Below are 12,086 nucleotides of genomic sequence, written 5' to 3'. Positions count from 1 at the left end.
GAACTCAATACAAACCACAAAGCAGGAGTAGGGTTTTACGCATCCGTGCGGCCCGAACCTGGGTAAACTGCTCGTTTGCTTCGCCTCGATCTGCTCTTTGTGCGACATCCGCCTCCGCCGAACCGAAAGGGACTCGGCCCGCCGGTCCCATAGGTGCTCGTGGATCAGTCCCACGACATCTTTGGCGCGCCAGGTAGGGGGCGTCGAGGTTGTGTGAACCAGATCCGGCGTTCACACGAGCTAGATCTTCGTCATCTTCATCGACATGCCGCCGAAGAAGAAGACTTCGGAGGCGGCTGCTCCGTCCGCCCCGCTACCACCGGAGCAAACGGCTGATGGGGTGGACGCCGGCGGAAGAACGGGCGTCGACGAGGGAGCTCATGGAGCTGCCAGGTCCAAGGACAAGGCTGCGCTGCCCATCGGCGGCGTAGCCGGCTCCCACAACGACCGGGCGCACTCCAAGACCTCGGCGTCCGTACATGCACCGCGCCCATCTCAGGAGGCGCGGGACCGGCAGCGTCATGGTGCTCACAGTACCATGCGCTTGTTGGACCAAGATCGAGCTGGTGGATCTCGGAGTGCTCAAGACCAGCATGCACGCCAACATGCTGGCGCGAGCGAGACACGGTCGCCTGGATGGGATACTGCTCCTTCTAACATAGTTAGAAGTCCGAGCATATCCCGCTCCTCGCGCCGTTCGCCACCGCCACCCGCCACTGCAGCAGAAGCTTTGGCACGAGCTCAACTGCTCCTGGACTACCCTCCAACGGCAGACAAGATTGACGACTGGAGGGCCACCATTCAGAGTCTCATCGGCTTCGCCAACGGCGACACTCAACGGCAGCCGAGCACGTCGCAGCCGCAGCCAGTCAGCCAGGCACGAGCCGGTGACGACAAGACCGGTGGGGGTGCAACCACTGTGCACTCTCCGCCCCGAAGGCCAAGATCGCTGACTCGCCGGATCCACCTCGACAGCGACTCCACCGCGTCATCAGATCCACGAGCTCGTCGCGATCAGCGCCAACTTCTTCACGAACGACAGCAACAAGGCGCTCGAACTCGCATCGAGCGCCAAAGAGAAGCGCGACGTCAATCGGACCTGCGCGCTGGGCCCTCTGTCGACATGCATGCGCCAGTGGAACCGGGCGACTTGCCGTACGCGGTAGGTTGCCCTGCATTCACTCGTGAAGCTGCGGCAAGTCCAGTGGCCCAGCACAAAGAATTTCAAGCCATACGTACCAGAGAAGTACGATGGCAAGTCGCATCCGTCGGAGTTCCTCAGCATCTACACCATCGCGGTGCAGGCTGCCGGGGGGCGGGACGACAAGATCCTTGCCAACTACTTCCCGCTGGTGCTCAAGCCCAACGTCAGGTCCTGGCTCATGCACTTGCCAGGCAACTCCATATCCTCCTAGGCGGACCTATGCCATCAGTTTGTCGGCGCCTTTACAGGCGGCCACAAACCTCATGGCCAAGAGAGTGACCTTCATCTGATCGCCCAGAAGGAGGGGGAGCCCCTGCGCAAGTACATTCAGAGGTTCAGTCGTGTACAGTACAACATCCCAGATGTCCACCCCGCCGCGGTCATCAGCGCGTTCCATCAGAACGTGCGTAACCGCAGGATGCGGGAGGAGATGGCGATGTGCAGGATTAGAGACGTCAGTGAGCTATATGCCCTGGCCGACAAGTGTGCACGCGCTGAGGAAGGGAGGAAACTCCCCGGAGAGAATGCAGGAGCAGAAGGATCTGACAGCGAGGATGCTGCCCCGGCAAAGAAAAACTGGCGGCAGAACAGGAAGAAGAAAGGCAAAGATGTGCTAGTCGTTGAGCAGTCCGGCAACGAAGGTGGCGCCAAGACAGCCAAAGCTGGTAGCTCCGGCAAGGAGATTGCCGCATGCACCAACTGCCAGGCTGTGGCTGTCGCCGACAAGCAGGACGGCACCGACAAGCAGTACTGCAAGATTCACCGCACCAAGGGCCATGACCTCCAGAGCTGCAAGAAGGTCGAGCAGCTTGTCCAGCAGCAAAAAGCTGAGTATGAGTGACGAGACAAGGAGAGGGCCCAAGGAGGCGCTGGAGAGTCCGGCAAGAAGCGCGCCGGCCGGGGAGGACGCCGCGGCAAGGCCAAGCAGCAGCAAGGAGACAGACCTCCCCGCGGCCGCGACAAGGATGAAGATGACGACGACGACGAAGACATGGACGATGTCGAGACCAGTGAGCAGGAGTTCCAGAAAGCCACAGAGGTCTTGTGCGTTGACGGCGATGCTTCTCTGCATACTTCGCACCGCCAACTCAAGCAGTGGGTGCGGGAAGTCAATGCGGCGGAACCACCTGTCGAGTCACGCAAGCTTCTGAAATGGTCCAGCAGGCCTATCATCTTTGATATTGAGGACCACCCTGATCGCACAACTGCGGTCGGGTGCTTGCCGATGTTGGTTTCACCAACTATCCGCAACCTCAAAGTCACTAAGATGCTAGTTGTCGGCGGGGCCGGCTTGAACCTGATCTCCTCCGCTGTACTCCAGAAACTCCAGATCCCTGACAGCGAGCTTGAAGAGACCGGCACAATCCAAGGAATCAACCCGGGAAGGAGCAAGCCGAAGGGGAAGGCCACGTTGCCAGTAACATTCGGCAGCGAGCTGAACTTTAGGACTGAGAGGGTCACTTTTGACGTCGCCAATTTTCCATTGCCTTACAATGGGATACTTGGCCGTCCAGCACTCGCCAAGTTCATGGCAGCCTCTCACTACGCATAGAACATGCTGAAGATGCCAGGCCCGATAAGCGTCATCTCTGTCCCCGGCGACAAGAAGGATGCTCTTATCTGCGCCGACAAGATCTACCGGGAAGCGGCAGCCGCAACACATCACAAGTCACTTGCCGTTGAAGCTCCCGGGGGGAAGAAGAAGACCAAGTCCGGCAAGAGTTCTGATGCCCACTCCGGCAAGCGCACCTCTTCGGAGTGCTGCGCTGCCGTCGAGGACGCACCATCGAGCTCCACCGGCAAGTGTAAGAAGACAATGGCAGCTCCGCCAGAGACCAAGAAGGTGTCCGCCAAGGAGGACGGCACTGGTGGTACCTTCACCATTAGTGCCACTCTCGACCCTAAATAGGAAAGCGCGCTCATTGCTTTCCTGCGGGCGAATGTCGACGTGTTTGCGTGGCAACCGTCTGACATCCCCGGTGTTCCCAGGAAAGTAATTGAGCACCATCTTGCCGTCTGTCCTCATGCATGGCCCGTCAAGCAGAAGGTCAGGAAGCAAGCAGTGGAGCGCCAAGAATTCATCGCAGAAGAGATCGTCAGAGGAGTGCTCCATCCTACGTGGTTGGCCAATCCTGTAGTCGTGCGCAAGGCGAACGGGAAATGGAGACTTTGTATCGACTTTACCGATGTTAACAAAGCTTGTCCCAAAGACCCATTTCCTTTGCCGCGCATTGACCAGATTGTTGACTCCACAGCCGGATGTGATTTGCTTTCATTTCTTGAAGCATACTCAGGATACCGTCAGATCTTCATGGCAGAAGAGGATGAGGAGAAGACCGCATTCATCACTCCATGTGGCATGTACTGTTTCATACGGATGCCTTTCGGTTTGAAAAATGCTGGTTCAACGTTTGCAAGGGTAGTCCATGTCGCTCTTGAGCCACAAATACACAGAAATGTGGAAGCCTACATGGATGACATAGTGGTCAAGAGCAAGGACAAGGCAACTCTGATTCAAGATTTAGACGAGACCTTTGCAAATCTGCGCAAGATCAACCTCAAGCTCAACCCCGAGAAGTGTGTGTTTGGAGTCCCCTCTGGCAAGCTTCTCGGGTTCTTCGTGTCTCAGCGGGGAATCGAAGCCAATCCCGACAAGATCAAGGCCATTGAGTAGATTGAAGCACCAAAGCGCGTCAAGGATGTACGAAGACTTGCCGGTTGCGTGGCTGCTCTCAGCAGGTTTATCTCTAGGTCTACTGAGCGCGCCCTGCCCTTTTTCAAAATATTGAAAAAGGCAGGTCCAATGAATTGGACTCCGGAAGCGGAGGCTGCGCTGCAAGACTTGAAGAGGTACCTGTCCTCCACTCCAATACTTGTCGCACCTAAGCCGCAAGAGAAGTTGCTACTGTATATAGCGGCAACCAATCAAGTGGTTAGTGCTGCGTTAGTAGCGGAGAGGGAGGCAGATGACGAGCCAGCAACCACGGCAGGCGCATCCAGCGACAAGCAGGGGGCTTCCCCGGCAAGCTCTGGTCCCGACAAGGATGGATCTGCGCAGACGCGCGAGGAGATACAGAAGAGAATGGTGCAGCGCCCAGTTTACTTTGTCAGTTCCCTTCTGCAGGGGGCTAGGTCAAGGTACTCTGCCGTGCAGAAATTGCTTTTCGGTCTTCTCATGGCCTCGAGAAAGCTGCGCCATTACTTCCAAGCACACGAGATCACAGTTGTCACTCGCTTTCCGCTGAAGAGGATACTACAGAATCCAGAAGCGACAGGCAGGATTGTTGAGTGGGCACTGGAACTGTCAAGCTTTGGCCTTAAGTTTGAGAGTACTTCAACCATCCAAAGCAGAGCATTGGCAGAATTCATAGCAGAATGGACGCCAACACCAGATGAAGAAATTCTAGAAACGAGCATCCCCGTCGACGAAGCAAGCAAAGAGTGGCTGATGTACTTTGATGGTGCCTTTTCTCTGCAAGGCGCTGGCGTGCTGCTTGTCGCACCCACCGGAGAGCACCTCAAGTACGTAGTCCAGATGAACTTTCCCAAGGAACAAGCAACAAACAATACTGCAGAGTATGAAGGCTTGCTTGCCGGTCTCAGGATCGCGGCAGACCTTGGGATCAAGAGGCTCATTGTCCGGGGTGACTCACAGCTTGTCGTCTGCCAAGTGAACAAGAGCTATCAGAGTCCGTTCATGGAAGCCTACGTCGACGAAGTGAGAAAGCTAGAAGAGCACTTTGAAGGCCTACAGATGGAGCATGTTCCAAGAGCTCAGAACGCCATTGCCGATGGCCTATCAAAGTGCGCCGCACTTAAGTTACCTGTGGAACCAGGGATCTTTGTGCTCAAGCTGACTCAACCGTCTGTAACACCATCAACTGGACACAGCAAGAAGAGGAAGTTGATTTCTGGTGACTATTTTTTGGCAGAGCTTCCCGAAGCCGCCGCCAAGAAGGTCCCCAAGATCAACGCCAAGAGCGCTGAGGAGCGATCTGCTCCGGCAAGCCCTAGGGTTTGTTCCGTTGAAGCAGAAGCTCCCGACAAGTTTTGCTCCGGAAAGCTTGCCGGGGAACGTCAAGCTCCGGCAGAGCCGCAGGTACTTGCCGTAGAAGCGGATGTTCCCGCAGCAGCAGATTTGCCTTTAGTCCTTGTTGTCGAGCCACAAGCTCCAGCATGGGCACAACAGATTGTTCGTTTCCTTCAGACAGGAGAACTTCCCGAGGAGCAAGAAGAAGCGGAAAGAGTAGCCCGGCAGTCAAGTATGTACTAGTTTGTCGACAAGACACTGTACAGAAGAAGACTCAACGGTGTGAAATTGAAGTGTATTCACCGGGAAGACGGACAAAAGCTGTTGGCAGAGATACATGGAGGCATATGTGGTCACCACATTGGCGCAAGAGCACTTGCCGGCAAAGTATTCCGGCAAGGCTTCTTTTGGCCGACAGCCCTCCAGGATGCAACTGCACAAGTAACCAAGTGTGAAGCGTTCCAGTTCAATTCCAAGCAGATACACCAACTAGCTCAAACTCTCCAGATGATCCCTTTATACTGGCCATTTTCGGTCTGGGGGCTCGACATCCTCGGCCCCTTTCCCCGAGCAACCGGGGGCTTTGAGTACTTGTACGTTGCGATCGACAAGTTCACAAAGTGGCCGGAAGTGGAACCAGTGAGGAAGGTGACAGCACAGTCAGCAGTCAAGTTCTTCAGGTCGATTGTTTGCCGCTTCGAGATCCCTAACAGGATAATCACCGACAACGGCACACAATTCACGAGCCGCACCTTCATGCAGTACGTCCAAGATCTTGGCGTCAAGGTCTGCTTTGCTTCTGTTGCTCGCCCGAGAAGCAACGGTCAAGCGGAGAGGGAAAATGCTGAAGTGCTGCGCGGGCTCAAGACCAGAACTTTCGACAGGCTGCACAAGTGCGGAAGAAACTGGATCCAGGAGCTGCCGGTGGTTCTTTGGTCGATCAGGATGACGCCAAATCGAGCCACTGGCCAGACACCTTTCGCTCTAGTCTATGGAGTAGAGGCAGTTCTCCCCACGGAACTGGTATACGGGTCACCTCGAGTGCTCGCTTATGATGAGCTTGAGCAAGAGCAGCTGCGACAAGATGACGCGTTGCTCCTTGAGGAAGACCGTCTTCAGGCTGCTGTGCGAGCTGCTCGCTACCAGCAAGCTTTGCGCCGCTACCATAGCCGCAAAGTTAATGCCAGAAGTCTCGAGGAAGGCGACCTTGTTCTTCAGCGTGTTCAGTCCGCCAAGAATTCCAACAAGTTGACGCCGAACTGGGAAGGCCCTTACCGGGTGAAATGAGTCACTAGGCCTGGCGCTGTCTGCCTTGAGACCGAAGATGCCATTCCAGTGAGCAACTCCTGGAACATTGAGCATCTTCGTAAGTTTTACCCGTAAGGCGCGGTTGCCGGAACCTGTTCCGGCAACCACCTTTTGTACAAGTCTTGCCGCTGTTGCATGTAATCCTTTGTACAAAGCCGGGCGCAGACCCCGTGCATAAGTAAAGCTCATGTGCTCCGCACATTTTGTCAATTTCATGCATTCTATTTTTTGCATATGTGATATGACACTTTGTGCAGCACCTACTCCCCGGTAAGCAACAACGAGCCGTAAGGCTCCATATCTTTATTTTCTCTTCTTTCTTTTTTCTCAGGGAAAGGAAGGTTCCCTCGCCCACAAGTTTGCCAGGGGGGGGGGGGAAGGAGAAGATAATGGTATGGACTAGCCGTCGTTCAAGAAAGTTTCGCCTTGCCGGGAAGCAAACAATAGAAAAGCTAAGTTGCCAAAGTTTGAGCAATCAGATTTTTTAAAATTTTTGAGTTATCTCCCTTGAATGACCGCACTTTGTATGGAAAACCTGTGCGCGGAGGAACCAACTCGTAGCTAGTTGCGCCCTTACTTTGTTTCGAGTCCGCTCAACAACTTAAGTGAGCTGCAACTAGTTGCGACAAGGTTTCTTGTCGGTAGCGGCACCGCCAGCAGGCTGCTGACGTCCCGCACTCAGTGCTCGCGGCTCAGGTGCCTGCACCGGCAAGTTCCCTAAAAGCGTAGGGCAAAAACATACAAAGGAAGGAATCAAGTAAAGGGAATAACATTGCAATCATTACCCAGAATAGACTTATATTACAAAGTTAGCTTGTCGCGGCTCTAACAGATTGTTTTCATAACATGACAAACAGCGACAAGAAAAGAAGAAACGGGCGGCCTAGTCTACGTGATCGCCCTCGATCCTCTTGATCCCGCTCACCTTGTCCATAATGGGTGCGACAAGGGTCTTGAGCGCCTCCAGATCAGCATCCGGCGGCAGGGTCTTGAGGACGTTGGTGAGGTTGAGGCCAGGATTGCGGAAGGCCACCTTCACCAACACTTTCTGAAGAGCTCCCGCGCAGATCTTGCGCAATTCGTCGGCCAGCTGCTTTGGGATCTTCTCCCGGAGTCGCTGGAGGGCCGTCGCCACGCCCTTGAAGAACAAAGTGAGCTTGGCGCTGGGTTGGAGGTTCTCGTTGGAGGGATACCCGAGATCCCCCATCCCCAGCTGCGCCAGCTCCCTGTCAATATCTGCGGCAGCACTCACGAGACTCTCCGTCCAGTGCTCCACAGTCTGCCTGAAAGCATTCTGGGTGGCGGCAGCACTCTCCAGCAGCGCCTTGTCGGCCTTGATCTCCTCCTTCAAGGCCACTTCCTGCTCCTTGGCGCCGTCCAGCGTCTTGGTCAAAGTGGTCAGCTTCAACTCAAGATCCACGTTGGAGACCTTGGCGGCGCTGAGCTCTTTGCCCTTCTCGGCGAGATCGGCCTCGGCGGCTGCGGCAGCATCCTCCGCTTGCTTGAGGGCTCCGCCACATTTTTCTTCGCGCGCGGCAAGCTCCTCCTCGTGGGCGTCAAGATTGACCTTCCGCTGCGCCAGCCCGCCCTCCTGCGCGGACAGCTTCTCAGCGGCAAGCCGCTGTTGCTCTCTGACTTCAGCCTTCTCGAGGAGGAAGGCCTTCTGCGCTTCGGCGAGCTGCTCCCGCTCCTCCGCCAAGGACCGGAGAGCTTCCTGGTGGAGACCCTGGAGCTCCTCCGCGCGCTTCTCGATGTCCGCTCCCGCCTTCGCGACAAGCGCCTCGCGGGATTCCAGCTTGGCTTGCCGTGCACGGTAGAGCGACAACAACTTCCGCAGGAGCCGCTCCTCCTCAGGCTCGTTGCTGCTGCTTCTCGGCGCGTCAACCAGCATCAGCCCAGCGGAGGCGAGCACCTCCCCATCGAAGATCTCTCCCTCGACTGACGCCCTGGAGCTTGACGCCCAGGGGAAGTTGATGAAGACGCCATCGCCGGCCTTCAAGTAGATGCCTGGCTGGGGCTCTTCGGAGCCTGGCGCTGCGGCAGCGGCGGACGGGTCAGCGGTCGACGTAGCGCCTGGCGCTCCTGCGGCCTCAGGGCCGTCAGTGCGATCGCCAGATCCCTCGCCAGTTGCTGCGGCGGCAGCCTTGGCGGCCTCTGCGCCGGTGGGATCGTCAGCACCGGCTTCTCCCTCGGTGGCAGCGGCGTCGTCGGCGGCAACCTCGGTCTCCATCGGCTCCGTAGCAGATGGGTCTGACAGCCGGAAGAGGGAGAAGAGTCAAGAAAAATCCAACAAAAACCCAAGAAGATCAAAAGAAGAAGAACCCAAGGGAAATCTTGCAGCAAAAGGATTACCTGTACCGGGTTCTGTAGTCGTGGTCTCCGCCGTCGAGGGGCCGCTGGTGCTGTCCCTTGCCGGAGACCTCTCCCTTACCGGAAAGCTCTCCCTTGCCGGAGGACTCTCCCTTGGCTCCTGGTGGGGCTGCTCTGCTCCTACACCAACCAACAGTCAAATATCAGCAAAGACAGAGTATCCATGCGCACCTCACAGCGGAAAGCAAACCATATACTTACGCTGGGGGCTGCTCTGGAGAAAAGTTGCTGGGTCCGGCAAGGTTGTCTCGGGCGTACCCCCTGCTGTCGCAGTGAGTTCGTCCTCGATGACGATCACCGGGACCTTGGCTCTCTTCGCTGCTCTCTGGGCCAGAGTCCTAAAAAGGAACAAGTTCAGAGTAAAGCAAATGAGATACAAGACAAAACAGCAAGAATTGAAGAACTACAAGTACAACAAGAGAATCTTACTCTTCTTCTTCCTCGTCGGAGCTGAACGCGGAGAAGTCGAAGTCCGGCTCACGTCCGACGCGAGGAGGCGGAGGAGTAGGTTCCCTTGGCCGCTTGGCGGGAACGGTGGCGATGGTCTGAGACGACCCCGCTCCAGTTGCCGTCGCGGCGTGAGAAGCGGTAGGAGCAGAAGCGGTGGTCCGGGAGGGCCCTGCTCCAGTTGCCGTTGCAGCGTGAGGTGCTCCTGCGGCAACAGTGCTTGCCGCGGTGAAGCGTGTCACGCGGCGCGGCGACTGTTGACCCGCCTGCCGCTCCGCTACGTCACCGGCCTAGCGGAGACGCCTTCTTGGTGGGGATGGAGGCTCTGCTTGCGGCGAGCTGCCTGAAGATGAGGAGGAAGAGGAGTTGATGTCCAGCGAGCCGCTCGTATCCTTGGCGGGCTCGCTCTGCTCGACGTCATGCCCGGCAAGCCTTTTCTCGCCGGCGGACTCCCCTCGCTCGGCACGGCTTGCCGCCTCTGCTGCATCTGCCTCCTCCACGGTGAATCCAAATTCGCCTGCGGCTGCGGCTGCCGCCGCCTCTTCCAGTCTAGTGGCGATGAGCGCCATCTCCGCATCGGTGGTGTCGCGGGTGAGGCTGTCCTTCTCGTCAGGACGGATCGGCACTTCTACCAAGCCATCGAAGAATTGCTGCACGACGTCGTCTGCAGGCTCTTGCCAAGTTGGCACAATTCCATGCGAATCGCACAGCGGCATCATTGCACGGATGCGGTCGAGCGCGGAATTGTTGCACAACGGAACGACACCCCCCGGCAACCTGAACACTTCGGGATGTTGTGGGTCATACTTGAAAAGCTCCTGGAGCATCGCGTTGAGCTCCAGAACAGTGAAGTTGAAGTTGAGGCCCGGCCGCAGCCTCATGATGTCTGCCGCATTCTTGAACTCCCAGGCGGGTCTCCCCCGTTCCTGCAGGGGGGCAATGCGGCGGCAAAGAAAATCTGCGCCAACAGCGCCTACAGTGAGCCCGGTAAGCCTGAGGCGTAGGATCCGGGTGACAGCAATCTTCAGCCTGTCGTCTTCCGGGGCCACGTCACTCCAATCGCTGCCGCGTGCTACTGGGGTTTGGCGCCGGGTGGTGAATGGCTGCGGGTTCTCCTCGTCAATCCAGCACCAGTCTGCTCTCCACTCCTCCCACTTGCCACGGAATTCTCCCTCCAGATAAGTTTCCTTCTTGCCGGCCCTTGAGATCCAGGCGATTCCGCCGGATAAAGGCTCTCCTCTCTCTACTCGGGGTATGAAGAAGTGGCGAAAGAGGGCTACATTGGGATGGACTCCGACAAAGTTTTCGCAGAGATGTGCGAAAACTGCCATGGTCAGAACGGCATTGGGGGTGAAGTCAAGGAGGTGGAACCCGTAGGTGTTCATGATATCGCAGAAGAATTCAGAGAAAGGCGGGCAGAGCCCGCAGTAGAAGAACAAGGCGAAGAAAGGGTATCCATTTGGGGCCTCCTTCCAAGCGGCGGCGGGAAGTACCTTCGTGTGCGGATGCGCTCGTGTCTCCGTCGACCAGAAGAGGTAGTAGTTCTCCCTCAGCTCCCTCGCGGCGAGCTTGGGGGGGAAGACTGCCCGCTCCTTTCGCAGCGCCGCAAGCCGCTGCGCCTCGGTCGACTTCACAACCTTCCCCTTGTCGGCTTTTGGAGCCATGATGGAAGTGGTGGAGGAGGTCGACGGCGTTGGTGGTGCTGGTGGCGATGGGGGGCGGAGCGCTGCTCTCTTTCGGCTTTGGGCAGATGAGGGAGCGGCGGAGATTTCCGAGATTGAAGCAGCAACGGGTGAATGGGCGAACTTCCCCTGTTTCCCCTGCTTATAAAGGGGGAAGGGGCGGACGTTCCGCATTTCCGAATAAAGAAACCACCCACGATCTCTCCCACGATGCCGCATTCAACGCGTGCCGTTCGGGGAGGGCGCGGTGGATACGGAGAGAGATACGGCATAACCTAGGGCGCGCGTGCCCGTGCCTTGTTTTGGGCCTGGCCCAACAGCGCTCGGCACCGTGTATGGCCCAGGCCCGGGGGCTCCTGTCGGTGTACTAGAGTAGGGGTACCCTAGTATCCCGAACTTGTGCACGGGCAGTCGCAGCATCCCGCGGCTAGGCTTGCCGGGTGACCGCCAAGGTCCTCCGTGGTTCCTTTGGAGCCATTCAAGAACAAAGTATCCAAGCCAAGGAGACAAGATCCCGGCAAGAGGAGCTTGCCGGGAAGGCCAACAAAGGCATCTCAAGACCCCGGCAAGAGGAGCTTGCCGGGAAGGCCAACCAAGGCACCTCAAGGAACTTGCCGCGACGCGCCACGCGTCCCGGCAAGGCCCGGTGAGCGACAAGCTCCCGGACGCGACAAGACAACGACCGCGGCAAGGCGCTTGCCGCGGCAAGCCACCACTCTGTGCCCGCGCTCCAGCACATCCACCAACATGTCGCTCTGGGACCCTTCTAGGCGTACGTGGCGGGAGGCTGTGCAGCCAGCGGCGCGCGGTGGCAAGCGGCGCTGACAAGATTGCCATCGTGGCGAGCGGTGGCGCCCCTGACGGTCCCTTTTGCACTATTTAGGCGACACAGACGGGCATTTAATGCCCTTGTCCCCTACCGTCAGGGTTAGGTATGATACACTGTAGCAGGTAGCTGTACCTACCGCAGCACCTTTCCATTTTTACCCTTGTCTACGTTGCCACCTGTCGGTGACCCCTTGAGCATATAAAAGGAGGCCCATGC

The sequence above is a fragment of the Triticum urartu genome, chromosome 3A (genome assembly GCF_056163025.1).
Source record: "Triticum urartu cultivar PI428250 chromosome 3A, HENAU_Tu73, whole genome shotgun sequence".
NCBI classification, from domain to species: Eukaryota; Viridiplantae; Streptophyta; class Magnoliopsida; order Poales; family Poaceae; genus Triticum; species Triticum urartu.
This window is presented reverse-complemented; position numbering follows the sequence as displayed.